Source organism: Triturus cristatus, chromosome 8 (assembly GCF_964204655.1).
Source record: "Triturus cristatus chromosome 8, aTriCri1.1, whole genome shotgun sequence".
NCBI lineage: Eukaryota > Metazoa > Chordata > Amphibia > Caudata > Salamandridae > Triturus > Triturus cristatus.
In genome coordinates this window covers 986,255,151-986,277,275 of record NC_140591.1, presented here as the reverse complement: position 1 = coordinate 986,277,275, position 22,125 = coordinate 986,255,151, and the positions used below count along the sequence as shown (strand labels likewise).

Here is a 22,125-nt window from a genome sequence, read left to right as displayed (position 1 = left end):
AAGGATCCATATAGGGACAGAGAGTGGAGGGCTCCCAGAAGTAGCAATGGTTTGAGAGACTGGGTGAAAGGTAAGAGTCTGTGGTTGAATCTAGGGAGGGAACCATAATGGGAACCCTGAAGGAGAACGCCATTGAGTCAGGCTCCTGTGAGCCCCTAGCACAGATATATTCTAGACACACACCAAGTGTGTCCCCAAATGCACTTTCTAGATCTCCCCTACTACAATCTCCAACGTTTATTTCTAGGGTTCCACTTTCACCAATTCCAAGAGCAATTCACTTGGATGGGTTGAATTTAACAGAAAGCCTATACTTGTAGTTGGCTGCCCAGAATTAGAAAGTTGATGGAGGACAGGTCAGAGAGTTTGAGAATGAGAAGCTGAGGCCAGCTTCCCAGGAACAAGAGCAGAGGAGACAGGAAAGGCAGGAGATATAGGACAGTTAAGAGAAATTAATAGAGCAGGGAAGAGAGAAAAAAATGATAGGGAGTGAGAATTGGAGAGGGAAACGATTGCCCTTGAGAGCGAGAAGGTTAGGAAGGCAGCAGTAACAGCTCAACATAGGAATTGTGACTCCATCTCCAGTTCAGACGAGGAAGGAGTCAAGATTCTAAGAGAGCTTTTATACATGTATGTGGAAGGATAGGATATCTTGGACTGGTTTGTGAGCTTTGAGGGTGCTTGTAAGACTCAGGCATGGAATGAGGTGTGTGAAGAAACCTCTTTAATGAGATGCTTGCCTTTGGAAGGGACAGCCATCATTGGAACGATCCCTGTGCCAGGCCCGGTCATCTCTGTGTGAATGAAGGAAGCTCTGACCTTGAGGTTTGACTGAAGCCTGCTTGGTACCTTAAGAGATTTAAGGAATGCAAGAGAACCAATGGTGTCCCTTTCAAGACTTGGATTCACGATAAGAAGCAAAAGGGGGTGAGAGGGATGGCAGGCAAGGATTTTCATTCAGTTACAGAGTGACTCAAGGAGGAGCACTCTATCCCACATAGGCAATACATGTTAGGTCTGACAGAGTGATCCAGAGAAACTTGCAGTGTTGGTTGGCAAGTGGATACATAACGTGGCTAGAGCAGCATAGTTCTAAGCCAAAGAACGTCGGAAGATGACCCAGGCAAAATGGGAATAGTAATGGTGTGTATGGCAATGGATGTCTTGAGAAGGGAGAACAGGAAGACTCTTTAAAATCCAAAGTGGTGACTTGTTATAAGTGGCACCAGGTAGACACTACAGAAATTACAGTCAGGTGAATGACCCAGTACCAGCTGCACCTCTGATGGTAAGTGTGTTGCACATGGGTGGAGGGACATGGGAGACTCATATTACGCTCAACCAAGTGGTTGTGGACATCTGGGGGAAGGTTTCAGATGCTCTGAAGCATATTCATCCTAACGTGATTGGGTTTGTGCAGGAAGTTAGTATGAATGTGAAGAAGGTGCCTGCCCTGGTGGATACTGGAGCTTTCAGACCTATAGTTGATGGGAAGTATCTCAAATCCAATGATATTCTCCCTGGTACCAAGGGCACAGATTTAGCAGCAAGTGGTCAAGACATTGAATACCTATTTGCATGATTTGAAGCCACAATGAAGTAGTGGTATGAGAGGATGTGAGAGAGGTAAGGTGATGGTTGTTTCTTGGGCAATAATTTTATTGACCTATCTTGATGCCAGGACCAGTAGCCTACATGGCTTGGATAGCGTTGGGTGTGTTGACTAGGGCACATTCTTTGCAGCTACCTCAGACAGAGACTGGGTTCATTCCCAATTTGCAGGGACCAAGACAACATAGTCTGCGGGAAAGCCAGATTTCAGGAAGGCACTAGTCATGGAGTTTATTGCTTCTGCTCCAGAGGGAGAGGAGGATGAGGCTCCCGAAAAGAGCCAGGTGCTGGAGTCTAGATTGCTACCAGAATTGCAGGGCTTGTTAGCTGCTTGGAGGCCTACCTGGGATAATTTCCGCAAGGCACAGGTGGAGTGTTCTATACTTGTGGTACTTCTCAAGGAAGTCCAGGAACAGGTCACCAAAGGAGAGGTTGGGAAAGACTACTGCCTGGGAGGATAGCTTACTGTATAGTGAGTTGGTGAACCCTGAGTGGAGTATTAGCAAGAGGCTATTGGTTCCAATGTTGCACAGGAATTTCCTGTTGCACTGTCCACAAATTGACCAACGTTGTATTCACTCATACAAGAGAGGTGTGGTTGCAAACTGGTATGACTCAAGCCAATGGTTTTGTGGAGCAGTTCAACAATACCCTCAAGTGCATGAATGGAAGAATTGTCCCAATCCCTTTCTGAGGACCACTGGGAAGGCAGGGAATACTGGGGCACCCCATGAGGACTGAAGCTTTTACTCCTGTTGTCCTGGGGCCTGACCTACTATGGATCCTTAAAAGTTGGGCAAGTACTGCCACTTGACTCTCAGTGGCAGTGTGGGTTGAGAAGTTAATGGCTTCTCTGGGGAAGGTAGATGTAAGGTAAGAAAAGACACAAGACTCAAAATGCAAACAATATTCTGATAATCCAGTCCAATACTTATGTAATAAGACACACTGAGGTCTCTCAGGGTGAGCTCTCAAGCACTTTTCTAGGCAGTGTCCCCCAGGTCCTTCCGTTCCCTTCACCATACCAACAAACGTGTTCCTGGAGGTTTACCTTGTGCAACCCCACAGCTGCTGCCCACATTTCCAATGCACAACAAAGTCTAACCTTGCCCCCGAAAGTGCAGCACGCTAATATACAGAGTTCATGCAAATGTCAAAATAAATAATAATAAATAATAAATTAGGTTTACGAAGCGCACGGCTACCTCCAACGGAGGTGTCCCTGCACTGGGTTGCAGATCCACCATGAGGAAAAAACAGGAGGATGGAGCTACGGAAGGTTAAAACGTTTTTAGCGCTTTCCTAAAGGCCTGTTCTGGCTCCATCATGCGGACATGGAGGGGAATAGCATTCCAGAGTTTCACAGTTCTGACCGCGAATGCTCTGCCGCCTATCCTGCCCTTAAGGAAGCGGGGAACCCTGAGCAGTTTCAGATAGTTTGATCTCAGGACCCGGTCTTGATGGTAACTTTGCAGTCTCTGCCTGAGATAGCCCGGACCCTGATCTCTGGAGGATATGTAGGCCAGAGTGAGCACCTTGAACTCGATCCTCCTATTGATGGGTAGCCAACGGAGGTGCCGTAAACGCGGGGAGATGTGATGGCATAACGACACTTTCCCAATTAATCTGGCCGCAGCATTTTTTTATTATCTGCTGCCTAGGGACCAGATAAGCTGTCAGCCCTAGATAGAGACTGTTCGAGTAGTACAGCCGGGACGTGACCAATGCATGGACCACTGTCTTTCTGCAGTCCACCGTAAGGAAGTGTAAGAATTTTCTCGAAGCTCCGAACTTCCGGAATCATGAAGAGAAGACATGGTGAACCTGGGTCCTGCATGAGAGGTCATTATCAAACCTAAACTGATTTCTGACCAAATCCACTGGGTTCGGTGGAGGGTTCAGCTCTGAGGGCCAACAAAGCTTCGAAGGTGGAGGTGCCGACTGGTTGAAGAATAAGACCTCTGTTTTCTCTGCATTAAGCTTTAAGCAATTCTCAGTCATCCAGGTCGAGATGTTTTCAGGTATTGCTTAATGTTGACAAAGGCAGCCTCTGAATGTTCTTTGAAAGAGAACACCAGCTGAGCGTCGTAAGCGTAGGAGACCACTCTCACTCCCCATGGCTCAACCAGGGTCACAAGAGAAGCCAGGTATACATTGAACATTAAAGGGCTTAGTGCTGAACCCTGGGGTACGCCGCAAACAAAGGGTTTCTGAGAGGAGACATAAGGACTTAGAAATACTTGTTGTGAGCAGTTCTCCAAGAACGACTAGAGCCAGTACAGAGTAGTTCCCCTCACTACCATCTGTCTTAGTCTCTCCCAAAGAATCGGGTGGGCCACAGTGTTGAATGCTGCAGACAGGTCAAGCAGCACCAGCATTGCTGAGCTGCCCCGGTCCACAGATTCATGAACAGTTTCAGCAACTTCCAGAAGTGCTGTCTCCGTACTGTATCCAGTTCTAAAACCAGATTGTGAATCATGAAAAAAATTGTTTGATTTAAGATATTCGGCTTGTTGTTTCTAAACTTCCTTCTCCAGAATTTTTGCTGGAGCAGGCAGTAGGGAAATGGGCCTAAAATTCTTGAGTTCCACTGGATCAGCATCTGGTTTCTTAAGTATAGGCAGCAGGAAGACCTGTTCACAGGCCTCTGGATTTGTCAGGGAAGAGTTCCAGATCTGGTTCAGGGGTAAATTGAGACAAGGGGCAGTAGTTTGAAGAACCGGGCCAGGCAGGGGTCTCCAGGAGATCCCGATTTACATTTGTACAACTCCCTGAGAGACACATCGGGTAGCAGTGAGCGGAATTCAGACTAGGTGCCTTGAAGTTCTGAGGTTGGACTTCGCACAAGGGGGGACTTTGAGGGAGGATAGTCGAAGTAGATCATTTGGATCTTTTCCTGAAAATGGTCAGATAGGTCAGCACAGAGGGTAGGAGAGGGCGTAATGGTGCTGTCTTGAGTTGTGGTAAAGGAAAATACTGTAGACAAAGTACCTCATTTTTACATATCTGGGGAACGTCTTCAACAATAAACTGAATTAGGATCATCTGATCATAGTGAGGGCCCAACACACTTACAGAATCATAGAGGGCTTGTTCAGCTTTGCATGCAAGTTGGGCCATAAGCCGGTCACGGAAATGCTTACCTTGTATAAATCAAAATGCCGGTCAGTTACAATTTATGGGGCAGGAGTATGGGGCTACCAAAAATGTAGCAAGTTACAAATTCTGGAAAACAAATTTTTAAAAAGACTATTGATGGTCCCTATTAGTTCTCCTAAGAAATTTTGTCACTCCGAATTGGGAGTGGATTATGTTGAAGACCGAATTAAAATTGCCCCATTCATTTTATGGGGGAAAGTGTGGTCTTCAGAGGAATTGTCATTTACTAGAGAGATCATTAAGGACTGTATGAGCCTGGAAAATATATTGTCCATTCCTTGGCTCCGTTATGTTAAAAATGCATTCAATAAGATTGGTATGGGAAATTATTATGACAATCCCGAAAGCATACCAGCTAATATGAAACCAATCATAAAAAACGCTTATTACAAAGAACTAGGAATGCTTGACTCGGTCGACGAGCTTTTAGTTTATAGGCAGCCAAGAGACCAGGAATTCTATCTATCTTTTAGCACCCATACACAATCACACTTCCTTCTGACTAGGTTTTGTTACTGCACAGTGCACTTTCTTCTGGCTTTTCCTAACCCAGTGAGCTGATGTGAGAGACTGACTCCCTGTCCATGTAATAATTTAGCCCAACAAAGCACAATGCACTTTATGCTCTTTTGCACATTATATAAGGATATAAGGGCCCGTTTTATTAGGCCAATTTTGAAGGAAACTTGTCCTAGTTCGCATCAAGAGGGTTTTAATTATTTATTATCTTTATCTTCGGTTGCCATCTGTAGTGCTGTGCTTAATTTTATTAGAACTGCATTATTAATTAGGAAACAATATGAATTGTGTTAGGAAATCCAGGTAATACCATTGAAGGGTTTAAATCCATGCAGTTATTTTCCGATAGTGATAGAATACGCTGAAAGCTTAAGATCATGTTTTAAAAAAAAACTATATTGTGAAATCTAAATATTTATCCACCCCAAATGTTGTATTGTAAAATGTTAAAGATGTTTTATGCATGATGCTTACTTTTATGATTCAATGAATCGAATAAAGTTTATTTAATGATGAGTTGTGGGATTAGTAAAGTTTTGGACAATTTTAAATAATTGCTTTGACCGAGTTGTCGGATTGTTTAATTTGGTTAGAGAAATACTCCCTCATAGTGCTGCGCTTAAGCCTATGGAAGCTTTTCAAGGCCTCTCCGTAGGAGCATTTAGCCAAAGGATCATAGGATTTTCTTCAGGAACATTCTAGTTTCTTGCATAGACTTTTCTCCAGCGTAAAGAGACATGTGCTGCAGCAGTACTCATGGAGAACCAAAGGGCTGATGTTTTTTTTCTACAAGATGTCACTGGCCTAAGTGGGGCCACTCTGTCTAAGGCGGAGGTGACCCAGCAATTGAAGCTGGAGTCATCACTGCTTGGGTCACCAGTCAGCTGGTGGGGAGCAACTTGGAGTGCATGCCCATAGTTTCTAGGTTGAGCTTCCTCCAGTTTCTCCTCTTGTCGGAGATTGACCTGGAGCTAGACCGTTTGGATTCGAGCCTGAAACTGAACAAAACTAAAAAGTGGTCTGACCAGGTCAGGGGCAGCAGGGCCTCTAATTTAAGATTAGGATTGTTGGAGAAGATAAGGTCTAGCATATGGCCCGCCCAGTGAGTAGAGGCGGTCACCCTTTGAATGAGATTTAAACCCTCTAGGGTTTCTGCCAGCTGAGATGCCTGGGAACATTTTCCATTATCCATATGGACATTAAAGTCGCCCAGCTCAGTGAAATTGGCGTGCTTCAGCGAGAGTACAGCGACAATGTCCATAGCTCTAACAGGTGGCAGGATGGGGTGTCAGGAGGTCTATATACCAGCATCCTGGCTACAGAGGAGAAGGGTGAGATTCTGCACAGAAGGTCAGAGACTCAATGTTACCAATGTCCTCTATTCTCCTAGTGGAGATCTCCCAACCAGCCCTCATGATAACAGCCACACCTCTTCCTATCTTGTTACCACCCCGATTGGCACTAGTAATCCGAAAACCATCAGGTAACGCCAGAATCAGGACGGGGTTAGAGCCCTCCCTCAGCCAGGTTTCTGTCAGAAACATGAGATCCCAGGAGTTTGACTCCAGAGAGAACCAGATGTCCTCTGCGTGTTTTTGGAGAGGGATCTACAGTTGATCAAGCAGGCCTTAACATGCTAATAGCCATGGGGTGCTTCTTAAGGGGGTTTAGTGCGGTCATACTGCCATTTGCCCTCCCTCCGCTGACAGCCAGCGTAAAGAGACATATGCTGCAGCAGTACTCATGGTCAACCGTCCTAGGTGTATCTTGGCCTTACCTGAGCAGGCCGCTATGTTCATGTTTAAAAGCTGATCTCTGGACCACGCAATACTGGTCAAAGTAGGAAAACGGGCAGCATGGCTGGCGCTGGCCGTGGTCCAGACGTGGACGAGCGCAGACGGGCTTGCCTTTGACATGCCTTTTGCCTCCACTGCGCGTTCCTATCACGGCTCGCATTAAGTAGGAGCTCAGGTCGGCCGGTCGACAACTAGACTGCCAAACTTTAATATGGCACCCGGCGATGTCCCAGCAGGGACAGGGAAAAATGTAGTCTGCTGGTGCGGCAAGTAAAAGCCCCTCTTCCCAGCGCATTAACAGGTAAGATTTAGTGAGTCTAAATAAACTATTAAAAGTCCACGGTCCTGCCCCCTGCAACACGCAGCAGTGCCGCTGGCACTCGCGCCTGCAGCAGTGGATGCATAAAACATTAAAACAGGGTTAAAACTCTTCAGTAAAGACAGGCAAGCATCAGGATTGTTAGAAACTGGGATGGTGTTGCTTGTAGTTACCCCTACTGGAGTCCACCTGGAGTCAAAAGGCCTGTCGGCTCTGCTCCAGACCTGTCCAGCCGCAGTCTGAAGAAATGTTCATGAGCTGGAGCATGTCATCTTGTGTTCTGACAATGAGTGAGATGAACCGCATTGTCCCATGGTCAGCGGGCGTGGCACACCAAGGCAGTCACAGTCAGCATGGCTTCTGAGTATGATGGGGGTCGCCCACTTCTGCAAGAAGGAAGATGACTCTCTCAAAACAACAGTCTCACCTAGAACAAGCACGTCACACTTTCCTCACAGCATCGCAAAGTCATTGTAATCTTATTTACATGCATAAACAATATGGGGTTTTCTGGTTTCTACTTTTATGCTGTTGCCCTAGATACTAAAAGTGGTTTAGTGTCTGGTCTTTTGAAATTCATGATCTGGGTGCAGAGTCCTTTGAAGTGCCCACTCCTCTCTCATGGTCTTTGTCAGAGGCCAGTCTGCACCAGCAGGGCTGGTACCAGAATTGATGGACCCACAACATGCAGCTTCAAGATCACATCTGGATGTCAGCCTCACTGTGCATTGCAACGGTGCTAAGGCCTAAACCTCCCCTATTTTATGGTTCTGTGTTTCTGTAGTGTATGCTTTATCAGACCCACCATCTACTCTAAACACTGTAATCAGCCCCCACTGACCAGCATCCTTCCTGGCTCATGAAAGCCTTTAAGGTGCAGAGTAGATACTCTGATCTTCTCTATTCAGTGTCTTCCCTTCCCAGCCACCAAGAATATCAGCAATCCACATCCCCTGTTTATGTCTGCAGTCCACACCTCCATCTTAGCTCTCCTAGGCCCAGGGCTTTTCAAAATGGAAAACACAAGCATCCATGTTATCTAGCACATTCAAGCACACACATGCAAACACAGTATGCACATGTAGTCATGTGCTGTAAGCAAGTGATTGTGGATTAGTCCTTCCCAGGCAACTGCCATTGGTGGATGGTAAGGGAGAGCGGGGGAGATGGCTGATTTTGTTGTTAAATGAGAGTAGGTTTCCAGACAGGCCTGCATCCTTTGCCTGTCCCTGATTGCTACTTCAGGAATTCTGATGACAGCCAGATGCAAAGGTTTCACACTTCAATGTATCTCTGTGGCGGACACTTCTGATTGGAGCCACCATCTTGCACGAAGAGTGCCTCTGTGCTACAGCCAGAAAACGACATTTGAAAGGGAATTATCTCAAACTGTTTCCAGAACTTTAGACAGTGGATCAACATCTCCTGTCTGGAACATGAGTTTAAATGTGGGATCCAAACCTCCCCATGTGGTTCTAGTTCCAAGTTCTTCTTGATCGAGGAAGGGAAAGCTCCTCAGAATACAAAGTGCTGCTGTGAGACTAGAGCTGGTATCTTCAGGACAGCCTTTCACCCAGTGGTGAGGGGGCATCACCATGGGTCTGCACAATTTGCCAGAGAAGCTCTGTGTCTGTCTAGTGGCTAGAAGCCTGCCTTCTTACTCAGAGAGGGAAGGAGAGTGCATGGCCTTTCAGGAGGATATACAACCTATAAAGAAAAGTCCTGCTGTCTTCATGATGCATTGAACTATCAGAAAAAAACTGACTCTTATTCAGAAGAGCACCTGGTGCTGACCCAAGCAGAGAAGAGTCACTGCTCCCCTTTCATGCTTTATTTGGGACACTAAATAAGGATACATCAACTTTAAGTACAAGCAAGCCATTCGGCATCTCTGACATGACCTGAGGGGCCTGCCTGCTGCTTCCACAAAGGACTACCCCAAGGGTTCAAAGACCTCAACTGCCAGCAAAATTGATACGGAGTGACTGCCGTTAAAGCAATCCAAGTTAGTCACACGACAGGACCTTTGAAGAAGCACATGGAGGCTTGGGGGCACCTAGTAGGTTTAGGTTTGCTGACGAATGGCACATGGCCTGCCGGGGCACAACTCTGGATTGACCCAACAGGCGGGGCCACCCCCACAGCCCTTTAACGACTGTTAGAGGAAGGCACAGCATGGCCGCCGCAATGCCAAGTAGTGCTCCTTATGAATAGGTTACATGCGGCATTATTTGAGAGACTGTGTCTTACCAAAGAAATGTGCATTAATATCAAGTATGAGTCCCACCACAAAGTCTTCAGACTGATAGAGTCTGAACAGATCTACTGGTTCCCTGCATTGGCCAATTACGAATATATGTCGTTACTACGCATTCCGTTGCAACGCATGCCTTTACCACGCATGCGTTACAACGGAATGTGTTTTCCACGCTTTGCCGTTACTTCGTTTTTACCTTTACTCCGCTTTTTCTTTTTTTGGGGGGGAGACCCCCCAAAGCCTCCTTTCTTCTTCTTTTTTCCTTTTTCCGCAGGTCTCCGCCGACACTGTAAACGGACTGATGCTTTTTTTCGGATTAGGATGACGTTGTTCCGTGATGACGTTGCTTGCGTGGTGAAGATGGTCGTTGAAGCATTACGCGTTGTGAAGACGTTTACGAGGTAAGTGTATCGTTTTAAACGTTATGTGTAGAAAATGCTTCATGGTAAAGGCTGTTTCCCGCCAATTACCTGCAAAATCAAAAGGTTTACCTGCACCTGCGCCGATTCTTGCCTGAGCGTTCCTACAAGTAGCATGTCCTTTGGCAGGTGGGATCTACGGTCATAGTAATGGATAGTTGCAGCAGGGCAGGAATTAGCACCATTGGTCTAGAGCCGCGGTAGGCATGGGGAGCTTTACAATTGGTCATCGCTGTAACATTGGAAGGCCTCTGTAACTTTCTTGTGTCTAGTATTGTCATGTTATTAAAGTTCTTGTCTTTTCACAAGGAAAGCACTGGGCAAAACAGCACATTAGTCTATCTGTTGGTTGATTGCCTTCTATCCACTGACAGCCAAATGCAGAAGGGGTGTACTTCATCAAGTTTATGAGCCTTACTAGGACAAAGAGGCAAACAACCCCACACACCAGTTGTACAGCCCTGTAACCTCTGTCTGCCTTGCGGTCCCACAAACGGATATGGCAGGGTGTTGGCGCTGATCTGCCCCAGAAATAGCCCCTTGAAACAAACCAGAGCAAAGCATTTTTCGGTCTGAGACAAGGGCATCTTTGCAGCGTGAAACACCTTTTGCACTGATTAGTAATTATCCTGCGAGACTTTGGGTCATTTTGCATCAGCACAAAATCTTAGTAAAAAGTGGGTTGAATTCCATTTATGTCTTTCCCTTCACCCTGGCGACAAGGGCGTATTTCGGTTCATACATTATAAGTACTACGGGGCAGATTTGCAAGCCCCTTGCGCCACTTTTGCGTCATTTTTCCCATGTTAAAAATGACGCAAAAGTGGCGCAAGGGGCTTGTAAATCTACCCCTTCGTGTCCTGGTTCTATTATGCAAGAGCAGCACATGCATTTTCATCCTTCTATTATACATTTCAGCCTCAGAGAGCATATATCAGGTGTGAAAACACAGGAGTTGCAAAGGACCGACTTTACTCTGTTTTCCATTCGGCTTTATATGTTGTGAACATCACCTACTCTCATTGAGTCCCCATTTTATTTTGCTTAAGGTTTATATAAAGCCTTAAAGTACTAGCTGTCATCACAGAGAGCAGAGAGTAGAAGAAAGTGAACCAACAGAGATCCATTACATAGATCAGATTCAGACCCACTAGGGGAACTCAATGATCTCTTCAAAGGGGGAAAAGCATTGAAAAGGGAGGACTGTTCAATTAATGATCAAGTCTTAGGTGTCTTACAGGCAGGTGAGTGAAAATGTACACGAGGAAAATCCAGCAGGAGTCCGGCTGCTGACTGTAGGGTCCAAGACATGAACATATTAACAACACCCTTATTTGTTCAAAAACACGTGTTCAAATTGTATTTCTGCCGTCCCATATAGTTACTGTGCGCATAGCATACCTATTGCATCCTGCATTATTGTGGTGATTTATTTGATTACATTTGTAACAATACCTCTAGTTCACCCCCAACCCCCCCCCCCTGACACTGTTTTTGCACGTAATTTTTGGAGTTATCTTAATTATTTTACTCCATAATGACAACAGGGTTCGGAATACCACATCGGTGTCCCTGCACCCAGAAATACCAATACGGTGGCATTTGGGGTCTGTGCTGGGAAATTCCCTTAACAAAATGATGAATTACTGGGGAAATTCGAGTTAATGCGTCTGATGCCCTTGGTAATTGCCCATGGTTCAGCATTTCCTTGCATGAAATGAGGAAATCTCCTGGGAGGAAAACGCAGGAGTGCAATGTGCCTGGATTTCTGTAATTGATGATTTTGCCTGGAAGCACTCCAATCTTAGAATGCAAACTCTGTTCATTTTAATGGAATACATGGCTGTAGTGACAATTTCCATTTGGTGCACAGAAGATGAACTTGGATCAATAAAACTTAAAACAGTCTCCACAACCAACTAGCCAGGCTATTGCCAGTTTTACAATGTTTTTCGCATGACCATGCCAGGTTCCATTTCCAGAAAAAGTTAATCACAAATAAGAAAAGTCCTTAGACTGTTCCATCTTCTTTTTGCCCACTTCCCATGTGTACCTCTGTTTTCTCTCTTCACCGTCTACGACTTTCTTCTTTAGGGGTTTTAAATGACATTTCCCAGCTTTACATTATTTTCTAACAAGACTATGTCTATTTTGCATGCTGTTCTCTTGGAGCAAGAACTAACAATTTAGTCCTTTCCACATATAAATGAGACTTCTGTTCCACATGACTTGGATTTTGGAGAATGATGATGGATCATTTTGCAGTTATATATAGGACAGTGCCACCCTTACTATTCATTACTACCAGTATAGAGTTTCCATCTCCTGCCTTAATATATTAATTAATATATGTATTTACTTATTTAGTCAAGAGCAGCAGCAAGAGCACTTTAACAAGAAATGCTGTAGACAGCCAGAAGATTCACAGTACACAGCCCATAACTATGTTGAGGGTTAACCTAAAGAAGACCGTGACTACAGAAGTTGGCGACCGAGTCATCAAACATGACTTTATAAACATTTAGTAAACATTTATCTATCAACATAGCTAAAGCATATAAGGACAGATGAAATAGTCTGTGAGAAAGATCAAGGATGGGATAATAGTAAAAATGTGCTCTTATTTCTTGGTTATTTGAGAGAGTGTCGTTTTTAAAGGAGTCTAGCAAGTGTGTAGTGAGATGGGATGTAAGTTGATGCGGAGTGACTGCCGTTAAAGCGATCCAAGTAACTCATACGACAGGACCTTTGTAGAAGCGCATGGAGGCATAGGTGTATCTCTTGGGTTTAGGTTTGCTGAGCGAAAGATTCCTGGAATCATGTAATGTGAATCTGGTTTGAGGCAAACATCCCTTTACAGCAAATATAGGGTTTCACAAGCACTATAAACCTTCTAAGCTGACAAGAGCCTCACTGCTTCTCCAGATGAAGGCATCTGTGCCCTTTACTCTGGATTACTAGAATAAAGTTTATACAGAAACATCTACTGAAAGGTTTCAGAAACTGCGGATGAATCACTAGTAAGCACGAATGCTATGTTTAAGCCGAAAGAGGAGAAAACAAATCACCCTGGCCATAGATCTTCTTCACTGGCTTCCTATGATGCAAAGAACCGCCACATTCAAAAGACTTTGTGATGGGAGTTCTTGGCAGTTCATTAACCACTTACAGGCTGCACTTTCAGTTCCTAATTATTTAACTTGCTTTATACTTTTTTAACGGTTTTAATAGTGAATTGAATATTATTGAATACTGTTTGACTGTAGCTAATTTTTTGGGAATCAAAGTGGGTCGCCGCAACCAACAGTGGGACAAAAGCACTTCACTTTGGTAACTGGCCATGTTCAGTGCCAGACTAGAGACAGGATTTTTGTTAGCGCTCTAGTTCAAGTCAGCCTCGCTATTTAATGAGCGCCAGGACAGGGGTGCGCTGTCTTCCAGGCTGCACTGTTGCACTTTCAGTTCTTCATTTTTAACTTGTTTTATGCTGCTTCAACTGTTTTAATGGTGAATTGAACATTATTAATTACTGTTTGTCTGAAGCTAATTTTGTTGAAATCAATGGGGGTCGCTGCCACCAAGGGTGGGACAAAAGGACTTCACTTTAGTAACTTGACATGTTCAGTGCTAGACGCCATCATCAGGACAACTAGAGATGCACATTTTTGTTAGCGCTCTAGTTGGTCAAGTCAGCCTTGCTATTTAATGAGCCCCAGGGCGCTGACATGCAGTGGACACATGCAGCAGGTGCACCAAAGGCAAGCCCTTCAGCGCCTGCCCACATCTGGCTGGGGCCAGGGACCGTAACCCTTGCCCGTTTTCCTAAAATGAGGTTAACCTTCTCCTTGGAAGAACGTACCCAGCTAAATAGGCCATTGGGTAAGAACTGTTGTCATACTTTAGATCCCATGAGTTCCCCCCTTACATGTGTTTTTTGTAGGCAGAATTTAGGGCACTTAGAGTTAATGAAACAAATGGACTCCCTGGAATGCCCTATTATCAAGACCAATAATTACCACTTGTTTCTGATTAACTGTAGATTTCTTCCCAAACATAAAATAGACTTGTTTGCTTTCCTTGAATAAAATCACTATTTTTTCCTGAAACCTAGCTCACATAGGATTCTATGCCCAATGTAGTAGTGGCCCTTCCTCGGGAATACACCATAACTAGGTGCGCTCAATAAAAAAAAATAGGTGGCGGGGTGGCCATCATTTTTAAGGAACATCTTAAATTGAACACCACCTCCATTAATATCTTAGGGTGGAGAGTCTATCCTTGAAACTATATTTTCCCTAACGTTTTCTGGACTGTTGGTCCACCATGCCCCAGAACCAGCCACTCAGTTTATTCATGCTATGCCAGATTTTGTGCCTGAACTAAGCTTACAGAAAGCCAATTTTACTCTGCTGGGTGATTTAAACAAACATTTTTGATGATAATAACTGCGAATGTGCTACAAATTTACTTCACAATCTTTCCATCATTCAGCTTATACAACAAATAAACTCTCACACTCACAAAAAAGGTCATCTTCTTGACTCCATTTTGTCTAATATTCCTAATAGGAGATCAGAATCCCCTCTCTTTGTATGCTGGTCTGACCACTATATGGTCATGTTTTATCTCCCGAGAGAAGTAAAAAACATCTTACCTGCCAAATCGTCAAATCTTAGACGTTGCTGGTCAAAACTTACCACAGCTAACTGGGAAACCACACTACTCAGTTCTCTCCAGGGTTTGAATGGAGATATATCAGAAATTAATATCAACTTCAATGACTGGATAGAGAATTTCCAGGACAAACTAGTCACTATGAGACTTCATAAAAGTAGCCAAATACAGGGCTGTAACCCTAGGTTCTCTGCAAAATCATTCAAATTAAAAAAAGAATACAAAAGATTGAAAAGGAAGTGGCGGTAATGCTATGATGCTAGCAGCAAACTAAATTATACAAAAAGCAACAAAGGAATATCAGTATGCCAATACGAGAAGTGCGGATTTCCTATCTTAACACTAGGGTTGAAAATGCACCAAATTCATCAAAGGAGCTATACAAGATAGTAAACTCTTTCATGAACCTTGCCCCTGAGTCTCGCTGAAGTATGTTAGCCAATGGAAAAGTTAAAAATATTTGCAATACTTTGTCAGGGGAATTAGTACCTAACAAAGATGTTAATAATATCCCGCAGGATTGGCTGGGAAAAGAGAAACTATCTTCCCTCCTGCTGGTGAAAATGTATATATACAAGAGCTTATAAAAACAGCAAAATCTGGATCCCCGCTTGCACTGGTACCTCTTGACATACTGATGAAAGATCAAAATGTAATCTTCCCAGAACTGACTTATATTTTTAACTGTTCACTCGAGAGAGGTAGCGTCCCAGATCCTTAGATTCTGTGCAGATGGAAAACTACAGGCAAATTTCCTCACTCCCTGGTGTTAGCAACCTTCAGGAGAAATGTGTTAATAAACATATCTCCTCTTTTTTGGACCATCACGGAATAGTACATCTCACCCAAATGGGTTTCTGGCCTGAAAGTAGCACAGAGACAGCATTACTAACGGTCCCTGAAGAACTGAATAAAAGTCCATGATCAAGGTGGCTCAGCCTCAGCGTCTACTGGACCAGAAGTACTCAGGACCGACTTAATTTTAGAAGACAGCTCAAGAAACATCTGTTCATCTAATATAAAATGTGGGTGAGCCTGGTAAAATCCCAAGCGCTGGTAGGCTCTTTGGGTGGTCATGCGCATTTGGAAGTGCCAGAATTACAATGCAATTGAACCTCTACATTCTTAGTGGTGCCTTTGGACAACACAATTCTAAACTAGTTGTCAGGCCCACGTTTAAAATCAAAATACCCTTAATCGGTAGATCATAATATGGTTAGGTACTCAAAACTTATTTGCTTAGATCCCTATATTAAATAATTGATTATATCAGTCAAAAGGGGGTCCAGTAACAGTATAGATGTCTGATAGACCATAAATACTGACCAAATAAATTCCCTGACTCTCTAGTGAAGCATGAACAACGGATTACATTAATATTTTATTTTTTGGTATGAGATGGAGTACAGGGTTTTTCTTCAAAATGAAGAGAAGGCATATTCAAATAAAAAAAACATTCAAAAGGATAAATACAATATGCACTCCTGAGAATGGTAAATTCAATAAAATAAAAATATTCAACAACCTAAAGCAGTAAAACCAGCTGAAATACCTTAGTAAAGGTGTTGTGATGAAGTTATTATTACAAAGCAAGATTCTGGGTGGAGGGAGACTGAAACATGTCTAAGCGTAGGGTTTCCGATTTTTTTAACCATAGCTGGCTGATAAACCACCACTGAACGGAATATTTGCCTAACTGAAAGACACCAGATTTTTCTGCGCTTTTACTGCTTTAATGCCCTTTAATGTCAAAACAATACACATGCAGGCTATACTTCTAAGCACTTTTCTGTGGTGGATGCTCCCGCTATAACCAACTCCAGTCATGGCAAGTCACATTTTATGCCCTTGTGACTATCCACAAGGTTCTTGGATACCCTGGACCGACTCCCAGTTCTGTTTGAGAGCATGGCTGAAATTGGTTCAAGATGGAAAATGTACTAGAACAATGAATGCTGCACAGAACATAAAGGTAAAGTGAGATATGTCAGAAAGATATGTGCCTTGAATATGAAAATAATAAAAACAGTTTTAAAAATAAATAAAGGTAAAGTGACTTATTCTACCCTCACTAATGCATGGCAAGAGCACAGTCCCCACACTTCTTTCAAAGCTCGGCATAAATAAATGCTTAATTGTAGTTGCCCTGGCAAAGAAAATAAAATAAACTTAATTCATGTTGTTAACTGCACAGGCAAATGGCCCAAGGTATCTTGCATGTCATGAAGCTTCCTTACTACATCAGATGCTTCTTTATACATCAACAGTGTTTGCTGTTACTAAAGACCTGATAGCTAACATTATGCATAAGTCTAACTAATGCAGACTCCACGTATTTATCTTTCGTCACGAACCTTCAACATAGATACATTTTAATGAGATTTCGTCTAAATGATATCCACCTCATGTTATGCCATCCAACCAAAACGTATGCGATTACTGCGCTTCCTTTTTGCCCCTGCGACAAGCGATCACCCCGATTGATCTCCTTCTTTTATTCTTTTGTAAATTTTATAGTGAAGAAAGGAAAATTTTCATTGTTCCCCTTGTTCATAAAATGAATTTTAAACAATGTCGTGTGGCTTTATATTATTTACAGTTATTGTCTGAACCTTTTACCTGTTTTTCTTTGGCCTCCTTTCTCTTATCTGCTTTGAGCAAAAGAAGATCAAATTGTCATTTTGATACTTAATATGCAATTTAAGGCATTGGATTGTGCAAACTTTCTGTATACTCACGAGCATATGTTCTCCTTTTAGCCTATGATTTTTAATTATGTTTGAATACTTATCATTTAAAAATGTTAATAATAGCTCTTTTTTCTGCATATATATCTGTAGAAATTTATTCCGATGTTGTGTCGGCGAAATAAAGTTATTTTGGGCTGGCCGCATAATAATTATTTGTCAGAAATCTCCCTTGTGACCAGATAGATCCGAATTTGGCCAATAACAGACACCTATAGCACATTTACTAACCCTGGCATTTCTTGGTATCTCGAGACAAATAATTGGGTAATGGAATGACAGATAGCGCACACAATGCATATCTCAACTTTTTTAAAGTCGTTCTGCTTCATTTGTCTAAAGAATAGAAGAATAGAGCAGCAGGATGGTGTGTTAAAAGTTCACTATTAACCTTTTTATATGTTGCAAACAAACCTCAATGAGGCACAAGCATATCCCCATCAATGCATGTGCTGGACATGAGGAGGAAGTGGACTGCTGGAAAGAGGAGCTTGCATGTTGGAAAATGAGACAGGGAGGTGAGGGATATGGTGCAAAGTTACTTGTAAGAGAAGGGAATTAGAAGCAGGAAAAAAGAAAGCGAGAATTTTAATTTATAATGAACAAGAGATGGAAGGGAATAAAAGCTGCATTCTTTACACGCACCCAAAAACACCATCACGTGATTTTTTACAGAGCAAAAATGGGTAACCACGAATTGCGCTCAGGAAGCTCCAGAAAGGAGTATATGAGGGGGACTGACGGTTCCAGATATCAGGAAATATTACTGGCCCTCTCAACTCATTAATGTTAATGGATGGGTCTTTTCTCCGTTGGAGGAACCAGCATATAATGGGGACCAATTGGTGTTGAACAACCGAAGCTATCTAGCGGAGCTATATCGTATGTGTCGGGGCAGTGCACATCTTCCGTCACATACAAGGACGGTTCTTGACATCTGGCATAAGGCAACTAAAATGACAGGCTGGGAGGCTAAACTCATGGAACAAACACATTTGTGGGAGGGAGATTTTCTTAAAGAATTTAAACAGCTTCAGGGCTTCTGGAAATGGAGCCTCATTAGGACTGACGTACTGCGAGATGTCTGGAAGGGGTGTAAAATGATTACATTTGATACCTTGTGGGAGGACTTCCGAATAGGGGGAGGAGAATTCCTCAGATACCGACGCGACATGCGCTTCACTATCATCTGAAAGAATACCGGGATACTCCTTTTGAGGACAGGCTCCTCCTAGACCCCATGATTGATAAAGCGATGTCCCTCACATATAGAAAAAACTTGTGAACAACTCCCCAGACTGCATGGATCCCGTGAGGGAAGCATGGGAATCCGATGTGGGGCTTCTGGAGGATGACAATTGGGCGGAGGCCTTACAGAGTCCCAGAGGAATAGCTGTCATAGCGCACTTTAGGCTTGTTCAACTCTGCATTCTCCTCAGATCGTATGCCTCACCAATGGCATATTGGTGGTTGCGTGCCCCAACTGTGTGCAAGAGGGTGTGGTGAGAGAGGGCCTGTCTTCCATATACTGTGGTCTTGTCCCCGGATTTAGAGGTACTGAATAGGTTTGACCCACATAATGGTGACAGTGGTGGGTGAGACAGTCCCGCTGGAGTCCAGCTGGCACATTCCGGGAGTCACAGGAGAGATCAGATGGCCACAGTGGGCCAAGACCTGGCTGGCCTTGGCAGGGGGGTACCAAGAGGAATATTGCCCGGGCATGGGGGGCAGGAGAACCCCCGACACTGGAAGCATGGAAGTGCGATATGGACTGGTGCCACAGGGCTGAACAAGTGGTCTACCAAAGCCAGGGATGCCCCCGCAAATGGGAAAAGATATGGGGGGCATGGGCACAGTACAGAGGCCCGTGGGCGGGGCCCTGAGGTGTGTCTTAAAGTTTTCCAATGAGAGATAGGCGGATAATTCCATATAGCACTGTGGTGGTGTTTGCAGCGTGCAACTGAGACTGATACGTGGTGGGCTATGGGGTATAAGTGTTATTTGGCCACCCACAAAATGTATGTCTATGTATGCTATGTCTCTGAAGCTTGTTCTTTTGTTCAATAAAAAGAATTAAACAAAAAATGGGTAAACACTGACAACCACATAGTTTTGCAATTTATTAAAACATTGGAAAACATTGAAAACACTCCAATGAAATTGACAACAAATAGAAACTGAAAACAGGAAAGCCTATCGGTAAGGTACAAATATAGAGAAATGTGAAGCGTTGACCATGATGATCTGATGGATATGAGCCAGCTTTAAATTTACTCAGGTGTCATGCTCCACACAATTTATCTAAATAGGCAATGCTGCAGGCTGAGAGAGAAAGTTGTGCGGCTTGTAATAGGGCACTGAAAAAGAAACAGATGAGCAAAGGCAGATTACGTAAACCACGCTGTTGCACCCTTAAAATTAGTGGTGCATGCATAACGCAACGAGATCACGCAAACCGAGTTTGCTCTATTTGTGCTGTGCTTACATAATAAAAGAATACAATAATCTTCTACTTTTAAAATGTGATAGATACAATAAAGAAATTTGTTCCATTTCTTAGAACCAAATGTTGCATAAATAAGATACCAATGTTGCAATAATAGTGCAAAATTGGTCAATTCATTTTAATAATAAATATTATTTTTTGATAAGTTGCACTGGTAAAAACTGTATTAAATGTTTGATTTATAGGCAAAAGTAGGAAATGTGTTTTTTGCAGTCCTTCCACAATGTGTTCTTTCGTAATTTTACCTTGATGCAACAATGATTATGCAATATGTGCTGAAGGAAAAACTGCAGAAGCAGCAGATGTGGGGAAATCTGCTACCGTTTTTCACCAGTGCATAGTTATGTAATCTGCCCTCAAGCACATTGTACTACTCCCAAGCCGGGAACAGTCCATAGCACCAGTGCCCATATTTATGAAGCCTTTGGATTGTCCTTACCTCACACAAGGCCTGCAAGGACAATGTAAATGCTTCAGTGATATTTACAGAGCCACGCAAGCCTGATTTGCAGCATGGCTTTGTAAAGAAATTTTACGCAAATGTTGTCAGTGAATTACATTACATTTCAGCTTGAGAGGCATTTCATGGGTGGAGGACGGGCGTTCCAATACATCCACCCATCGATGCACGAAGCAGTGTACCAACTTTGCTTGCTGCCCTGTATTGTGTGAAATGTGTCCCTCAATGTGCACCCTAAACCTCCCAATGCATACTTTTAATATGGTGGATGGGATATCTGCCATGTTTGTGAAGGAGTTGTCTGTCCGCCAAACTTTAAATAAGGCCCCATGTAATGTAATTATTTTCATGCAAGTGGTTTTAGGTGCCCAAGGCACAAAAGTGCACTGATCACTTAGCTTAAGCCCACAACCTCACAAGAGGAAATAAACAATGTTATCCAGATCAACACATAGAAAACCAGTGTGCATGCGCATGGCCAAATCGAGAACAGGTTCTTTTATTTGCGACACACAGCAGAGGAAGTGGTGGGTGGCTGCAATCAAAGACGCTGACTCAACAATTGGTTAGGGAAGTGACATCAGCACTAATTGATCCATGAAAACTTTGTAAGATTGACTTCTTGCTCAACCTTTAAGCCCTCAAATGGGTAATACTGCCTTATAGCATATTTGTAATCCTCATCATAATAGATTTGACTGCCCCTTTTGACAAACTCAGTAATTACGCTTTCATTTTGAGTCTTTGCAGCTATTGTCCTGGATCTAAATTTATCTCCAAGCACATAAGTGGGCTCTGAATTTACTTCTTTTTCTCTCTGCTTTTTATCCCCTTCATTGTGGTGAGCCACAGGACTCTTCTTTTAGGCCCATCAATTTTAACTTGTATGGTGTTGTATGGCTGCTCTGATCTGCTCTTTTGGATTGTGGGGCTTATTTATAAGCCCCTTACACCGCCAGTGCGTTACTTTTAAAATGGGAAAAGGTGATGTAGCGGCAGCGCAAGGGGCTTGTAAATAAGCGCCTGTGTTTTTTATTCATACGCTGACCACAGCCAAAATATCACCCTTTTTAATGGTAATGGGATGATATCTTATTGTTTTTCCATAGCTGTATGACTTGTATCACAGCAAAGATGCAGAATACACAAAAGCTGACTCCATCTCGATAGATGATTCTTTTAATGCCAGTATTTTAACGTTTTTTTAACTTTTGAAGAAGGTCATGCTTCACCCTTCAGGGTAAGCAATGGTGTACAAGCTATTATTTCATCTTGGCTGGATTATGGAGATGCCCTTAATTTGTCGAAATATCTGATTGTTACACTTCAAATAATTGAGATTGCAAAAGCTCAGGTGATGGTGGTTCTTAGCTGGCACATCACCATATCAACGCACTGGCCACTTCTTTGCCTAGGTCGTAAATAATCCCATCTTTGGCCACTGTTGATTCACAGTCAGTCACCTTCATCCTTGTGTTCCCGTTGAGTGTTAAGGTCCTCTCCCCGCTGCTTTCTTCATGTAACCAGGATTATTTAGACCTACTGCGCACTTCTTCTAGGCTCCTAAACTTTGGACCAGCCTTTCCGCTCTTCCATGGCTACAGATCAATATCTCAAATTCAGAAGCACCTTAAAACCTGGCTATTTGCTGCATCACC

General features: G+C 43.3%; 1 protein-coding gene across 5 annotated transcripts in view; it reads right to left on the bottom strand.

The window, feature by feature from the left end:
• The window catches only part of TLR7 (toll like receptor 7), a 201,071-nt gene that overhangs the window by 149,109 nt on the left and 29,837 nt on the right, over positions 1–22,125 (bottom strand). For 2 of the 5 annotated variants that reach the window (XR_014967829.1, XM_085622538.1), the window contains exon 2: positions 7,578–7,790. The exons of the other annotated variants lie outside the window; for them this stretch is intronic. The gene's annotated coding sequence lies outside the window, so the exon portion shown is untranslated. The remainder of the gene's footprint in view (positions 1–7,577; positions 7,791–22,125) is intronic. 5 annotated transcript variants of the gene reach the window in all.